The sequence below is a fragment of the Octopus sinensis genome, unplaced genomic scaffold, assembly GCF_006345805.1.
Source record: "Octopus sinensis unplaced genomic scaffold, ASM634580v1 Contig15467, whole genome shotgun sequence".
Lineage (NCBI taxonomy): Eukaryota > Metazoa > Mollusca > Cephalopoda > Octopoda > Octopodidae > Octopus > Octopus sinensis.
The window spans coordinates 195353-203039 of NW_021833744.1; the positions used below are offsets into that span (position 1 = coordinate 195353).

At 47.8% G+C, this 7687-nt stretch overlaps 2 pseudogenes; both read right to left on the reverse strand.

Moving 5' to 3' along the window:
• Positions 1-658: 658 nt before the first annotated feature.
• On the reverse strand, positions 659-2437 carry LOC118761591 (annotated as a pseudogene).
• A 1943-nt stretch (positions 2438-4380) lies between these two features.
• LOC115230405 lies at positions 4381-5659 on the reverse strand (annotated as a pseudogene).
• Positions 5660-7687: the final 2028 nt, after the last annotated feature.

The following is a 7687-nucleotide window of genomic DNA, read 5'->3' on the forward strand; positions in this document are numbered from 1 at the left end:
CACCATATCATCAGATTTGAGTTTTATGTTTACCAGTAGCCCAAGGACTTTGGAAACCAGATTATCCAGGCGAGATAAGTATTCTTGTTCTCGGAAGCACGACGTAGAGCGCATGAGAAAAGTAAGTTTCGGAATAAAGAGATAGTTCTTGAGTAGAAAAAGCCCCAGGTGTGATTAGAGTTTACAGATACGCGAAATGAGGATTTCTATCTCCTCTTCCTTGTTAGCCAGAGCCTTCTTAGTGCCCTTTCAACAAGCATTTAGGTAAATTCTAATTAAATCGGTTCTAAGAATAACCCAGTATATCCTTGAGCCATAATGCTGTTCGCGTTCAAATAAAGAATAAAAATAAACAAATTTCGAGTAACACGGACATAGCAAGTTGGGATTTCTGGAATGATTTTTGTTTTGATTAGTCGCAGGATTGTTGCACACAATCCCATACAACAGGGATTATCGTGTCTTTTAAGTTTTATTTCGCACAAGTCAATTTAAAAGTGACTTTTCAGTCAGCGCCCCTGCTTATAGTTTAATTCACCTCCACACATTATGTACGGCGTATCCACAATATTATGTTATTTGCTCAATAGATCGACAGAATGTATTAGACCGACATGTATTAGTAACTATGAAACAGTTTTGTTAAGCCTCGGATTGGTCAATTTATTAGCTCTGGACTTGATGTCAGCATTGGCCATGTTCGCACTGTTCTGAGCCAGTTTGCACACATACGACTTGTCCAAAATAAATTTCTAAAGTTGCAAATAATCTCAACTTGGATGAAACTCAACTTTTCGGCGTAGCCCTCCAATTTGGTAACCGCGGAGTCTTCAGTGAAGGCGGCACAGTTGTCAGCCAGGGAGTTGATGATCATGAAAATTTTACTGACGAGGACTTGACGGTCCCGTTCGATCGAATTTCTTCGAGAAAACTTTTGGATAAAGTCGTCGTTGACCGCCTTCTGAACGTAGTACTCGTTTTGCATGGCGTTGATTTGGCTGAGAATGGAGATTTTGATGTTCTCGTGCGATTTCCGCATTTCGTCGAGCATACATTTTTCCCGCTCGAGCTTGGAGTGGGGAAGAGGGCCTACCTTGTTCCCTATTTCCACACTGTGCTCGAGCAAGTACTCGTTCGTGTCCTTGAGGGTGTTGAAGCGCGTTATGATGGAGGCAATGTCCTTCTCCCCCTCCAGGAAGAACTCTACGACTCAGTCGGGCCACCAGCCTGCAGGCATGATGTCCATCGTCTCGTTTATGAAATCCCTGTACGCCTCGTTCGCCGCAATGTCCTTTTTGAGTGACACTTGTCTGCGTTCTTCCATTTTGTGCAGGACTTTGACCGCCTCGAATTCTCGTTTTTTGTTTTCCGACAGGACGAGTTCTCTTTTATACTTTTGTATTGCTCGTTGTCTCTTGGATTCGTTTTCGTCGATGTATTTCTGGAACCGCTCCCGCTTTTCGACCAACTTTGTGTGTGATCACGCGCCCTCACCTCATTCTTTGATTTGTTGAGTCTTTGTCTCCTCTTCTTGAACTCCTCCATTTTCTCGTTGAATTCATCCTTCTTTTTCGACAAATTGAGGTCGGCCTCCTCATTCTCGACCTACCAAGACATTCCTCTCCGGCATCACCTCTTTTTTCAGCAAAGCAGTGTCAGTGAACGTTTTCAGTGCTTCCTTACTCGCATATTTCTTGGCCTTCTCGATTATTTTGTCTATTTTTATGTTTGTGCTGTCCCTGACAATTCACATTTCACGTCTACAGCTGGGGCTGAGTCAGGAAAAATTTAGTCGCCTCATTTTCGTCATCCGAATTGGGCAGGGCGGCCGACATGACAAATGTATTATTTGGGCATGGCAACACAAATTTATTGTGCTCGACATTGCAAATCAACGCCGCCATTAAACATTATTTGCCGTCTTCTTCTTTCTGAGATGAGTATTCATTCCTCTCACATCCAACGAGGACGGCCATTAGGACGGGACATGAATTTGTGTTTAACTATAATTTGGGATATTTTATATTAAAGAGGAATAAATAAAACATGCAGCCAGTGGACAGTGGCACCCGCAGGAAGGCCTATGAATTCCTCGAAGCCATGTCTCAGAAAGCAGGCCTGCCAAATAATGCCGGGGAAGCCGAAGAGGCAATATTTCGCAGGAGTAGCAGTCGGTGTCTTTAGATTTGGTGACAATAATAGGGAGACATACGAAATGGAGTTCAATTTCCAGAAATTCATTCTTTCGAGAGACCTCCGTTCCCTCAAAAACTCCCAAACCACCAAAATAGCCGACAAAATGGGTATTCGTGCATGTCCAGCCTAAAGAGGCGCAGACGGTCTACTCGACGATCCAGTCCATCTTAGAAGCCCCCATCGAGCGGCTGACCGACATTTCTGTGTGTTGGAGGCGTCTCCGCTCATTCGCGTCGGCCATCTCCGCCCTCTTCAGAATATTAGTCGCAGTTCTCGTTCTGCTTATCCTTGCAGAATTCCGGGAGCACTGACCACATGTCGAGACTCCAACAACTGCTGCTGACATTGGAGTCGGTGACTTGTCCCGTCGCCTACGAAGTGTTGTTGAAATGGGAGAACTTTGTTGTCACTCTCATTCGCTCCCACGACTCACAGATTATCCACATGCTCCGACAGGAGTGGCCCGATTTGGTCGGTTCTACGCCTCCCCCGAAAGAAGTCGAGGACACTCCCTCACACGATATTCTCAAGGATCTACAAAAACTAGCATTCGGAGATTCCACGAAAATGTTTTTCTACGGTTTCCGTGACACGAATTCGGGGACTGGAGAGAAATGTGCTACTCCTCCCGAGGATGGGGGTAGTAATTCAGCCATGGAAAAGGAGATTCGGTTGTTGTCGTCCAGCTGGGAGTGCAAGCTGATTTCCCTTCCCCCGTCTGGTGCCTACATTCTCAGATGCTCTTCGTTGGAAATACTGGCGCCGTCTGTGGATGTCGTCGTCGGGTGTGGGTACCCTTCTGAGCCAGCCTTCTTGGCGGATGTCTCCATACCATCATCGTGTCTGGATACGACCACTTGTTCGATCACTCAGTGTCTTTGTAATTACCTCGATTCACTCAAGACTTTGTGATTGGTCTATTAATGGCTTAGTTGTTCAATGCGGCATTCTGTCCAGTTGTAATGAGTGGATTACCCTCATTCTTTCAAGTCAATATATAGTGGAAAGGATACTGTTAAAATTCATGATTATTCGATGGAAATAAGGAGAATAAATTAGTGGAAGAACAAGGCGGTCTAGTCGAACAATGATAATCTAATTAACTGTTATTGGTGGCAAGTAAATCTATTAATACAGACAATTGCACTTGTTAGTCGGAATAGGAATCAGCGTCACCTGTCGTTTATAAGCCAGCATCGTGGAAATGGAAGAGATAAATCGGAAATGTACATTCCTGATGTGTGTCGAGGGTGCGGGGAATTCATTCACGAAAAGTACAAAATGCAAGTAAACGACGAGTTCTGGCACGGGGACTGTCTGAAATGCATGGCCTGTTCGTGTCCCTTGGAGAGCGCAGGGAAATGCTACGTGATCAACCAAAACATATATTGCTGGGAGGACTACTACAGGTGAGGAGTCTCACACATCTAAGAATAAGTAAATTCGAGACACAGCAGTGCTTAAAGTGCCACCGCAACTTGCAGGCAGGGGACTGGGTTCGCAGAGCGGAAAACAATTTATACCACTTGGCTTGTTTCTCGTGCGACATGTGTCAGCGGCAGTTGTCGACTGGGGAGGAGTATTACCTTCTCCACAACAAAGTGTTATGCAAGAGTGACTACATTGATGAACAGGACTCCCACCACTGCGGTTGACTCACACTCTCTACTTTTAGTTGCCAAAAACCGTCACAAGAGAATCAGGACGACGTTCTCCGACCAGCAAATACAGATGCTCCAACAATACTTTGAAATCGACCAGAACCCCGACAGCCAAGAACTGGAGAGGATTTCTCAGGAAGTGAAGCTACCCAAAAGAGTTTCACAGGTTTGCAAGTTTACAATTCCCTCAGGTTTGGTTTCAAAATTCACGAGCCCGGCATAAGAAGACGAAACTGTCCGATCAGTCTGGAATCAAAAAAAGTAGTGTTTTTGGAGACTGTTCGTTTTCCTCGTCAGATACATGTCGCAAAGATACATTTTACAGTGACTTGTGTAGTGCACATTTGTAGGCTTTTCGTCGGATGACAATCAGTTCTAATCAGCTGAATAGTATTAATATATTAACATGTATGAAATGTTGGAGGGAGTTCAGGTGTGAATACCTAGGTCAAGTGTTATATGTCTGCGATTAATTAGTTTTGTTGTGTTTAAAGTGAAATAATAATGAAACCAAATACAACATTCAGTCACTATCGCAATCGTTGTCAGCATAGCAGGTGAGGTCGACAGTGAGAAATCGACTGGACATGCAGGCGTCCACTGTCTGACCATCAACACAACAGAGCACCTGCGGGTATATCCCTATCAACGAGTCGGCACGACTGTAGAACTCTTCCTTGAGAGAAATGACAATACACTGAAAGTGATCCGCCGACTGTCTGCGAATATAATTGGCAACCTGGGCTAAGTGCAACACCCCACCCTGCCAATATTTGTGTTGTCCAATGCAGAGTCGATCTCGTCCAACACAAAGAAAGGAGCCGGCTTATAACTGTGCATTGCAAACAGGAGAGCCAAGGCTGCCACAGTCTTCTCTCCCCCAGACATGTTGTCCATTGCTCGGTAGCGCTTTCCGGGGGCCACGCAGTTGTAGTTTATTCCCTCCAAATATGGCTCCTCCTGATTCTCTGCCCCCAACACAGCCTGGGCCGTCTGATTGCCCGCCAACTCCTGAGGAAATGACAAATTGTACTCACTTTATACACACTGTCGATGCATTTACTCACGTGTGTGAAAAAAGACTGAAACCTCTCCAATCGCGCATTCTTGACCCGTTCAAAGTCTTGCCGAGCTTTCTTTGTCCGTCGCCGAGCGTTCTCAAAGTCAGTCACCGTCTGGGCGAACCGTTCACACAGTCCTTCCAACCTAGAAATGAATGCACAAGACAACCGTTCTCCCCCACGCGAACTGGGATTGGACGACTGGTTCAACGTCTCCACCAACGCCAGGAACTCCCTTTCCAGATTATCGGCAGTCTTTTTGACTTGACTCAATTCGACAGTCCTGAGATCATCGGGGAGGGAAGAGTAGTCAATGACGAGAGTTCCCTCCCTCTCATACATTGCTCGAGCTTCGGGGGTTACGAATGTGTCAGGAAAGTCCTCCCCCGACTGAGGCATCTCTGCAGTCACCGAGTCGACACTCCCACTGATCACTGGCAGGGAAATCCCCTCCAACTTGCACAGTTTGAGCAGGGAGTGGCGCTCGTATCGCTTATTCTCGAATTTGTTCTCCGCCGTGGCCACTGTCTTCTGCAACTCGGCCAAATCGTGATAATGTTGGGACATGCTCTCCTTCATTTCGCTCAATTCACTGTTCACACTCTCCATCTCCGTTGTCGTCCTCTTCCTTATTTCTTTGAGGCTCTCAATCTCTGCAGTGATGTCATCAATGGACTAAGACTGAATGGGACTGACAACTTGAGTCAATTCAGACTCTTCAACAGCCAGTAGGCGACACTCCTCCTCATCCTCCACGATGATCTTACCCCATTTGTGTATATTATCTACGCGGTGACTGACCACGCAGACTCGTCGTGTCTCGGGACCTCTCATAGTCCAGTTGATTGAGTATTCGTGTCCGCTGGTTGTCAAAGTCGAGAGTCCGCGTTGCCCGATCCTTCTGAACGAGCAACTCGCCCTCCTCGAACTGCCTAAACATTACTCGCACACTCACACACCGAATGTTGGGAATATCACACTCCGCACAGAACGAGGAGAACACGGTGTCCTTTATCGAGTTTATGGTGGCCTCCAAATCCGCCAACTTGTCTGCCCTCGTCTGTATTCGCCCCCTCAACTCCTCCATTTCGGGCTATGGAGTGACACCCACACACTCACTCTCAGGTTGGACAGTTCTGTGGTCAGTGTGGCAATGTCCTCACTGATCTGCGGTATTTGGCGATTCTCCTGTCATCAGTCACCACACATACCGCGGTCTGTCTGTCGTTCCGAGTGTACTTCATCCGAGCCTCCAATCCCTGCAGTTGAGCCCGAACAGTGCACAGCTCAAACTCCTTCCGGTTTTCCCGAATTTGTTCTCTCAACTCTTCAGTCAGCCGTTCCTTGGTCACTTTGAGTTTATTCAAATCCTTGTCCTCCCACCGTCTGGCCTTCACACGCAGGTCACTACAAGTGGGTCTCCCCGACTACCTGGCACCTCCCGAGATGACCCCCGACGGCTGGAAGAGTGTCCCGTCCAACGAAACGGCCTTGTGGCGGACAGGGAGATCGAAGGCCACTCGTCTGGCATCCTCGACTGTCTCGCACACGAGGGAGTTGCCACACACAAAGAGGAGTGCCTTCTTGATGGTGGGCGGATTGTACCGAATCACGTCCACCACCAACTTGACATTGACGGCCACTCGGATATCTCTGCCCTCCTCGACACTCCAATACCTCAATCTCTCGTCGATGGCCACGGCTGTGATTGCCTCCAGGGGGATGAATGTTTCTGGCTCATATCGTCGTTCTTTTGCGTAGAGAATACACTCGCAGGCGGTCTTTTGGTTGTCGCAGACTATCGCCTCCATGTAACTCCCCATCACTTTCGTCACGGCCACCTGGTATCGCCTGTGGGAGGGCTGACACAAGTCCAACAGACGCCCGTACTGCAAACTGGCACAGACATCACCAACCACTCCCTTGTTCAGCTTTTTCAAGTTTTGCACCAATTCGGTCTTTTTCAACAACCGGGAGGACTCATTCCTGTCCATCTGAGGAGTCAGACAAGTGATTACATTGGCTTCCCCCAACTGCCCCTCCACTGACTCTATTTCGGTGGTGAGGGCATTTATCCTCGTCTTGGCCTTCTCCACGTCCTCCCTCAGGTTGGTCTCCATTGTGCGGTATTCTTCCAGGAGAACTTGGTTGGTTCTACGATTAGGGAAAAGAGGGACCTCAGGTATTCGTCAAACTTGTCGATTCGACGCCTGGTCTCCTCCATCTCTTTGTTTTTCTGGTCAATCCTGAATTGAATGTCATTTTCTCGGCAAACGAGTCCGGCAAGTGAGCCCTCGTCCATTTTCTGATCACGACTGACCGAATCGACCTGCTGGACTAAGTGGGTGGTCTCCCCCTCCACACGCATGCGTAGTCGACTGTACTCCTCCATCTGGACACACACACTCCCCCTACCTGACTGGCCCCCAACTCACTCTGCTGTGTCCCCACCTCCGATTGTATTGCACTCATCCACTCCTCCCGGGCATGCTCCACTCTCCTCAGGGCGTCCTCCAAACTGCCAATCTCCCTCAGCCGCCCCTCGTTCTCCTCCTTCGCACTCTCCAAATTACGTCTGGCCGTCACCACTCAAATTACCTCGCCATTTCTAGTTTTTTGTGGACGTGGACACTCCTTTCCTTCACGCGGATATACACTGGCCTCTTCTTCTGCAGATTCCCCTCCTTTCGTACACACAAGGGACATACCAGTTCACGGTAGTTCTGCTCTATTTTGGCCACGTCTCTGCACAATTTGGCGTGCTGCTTC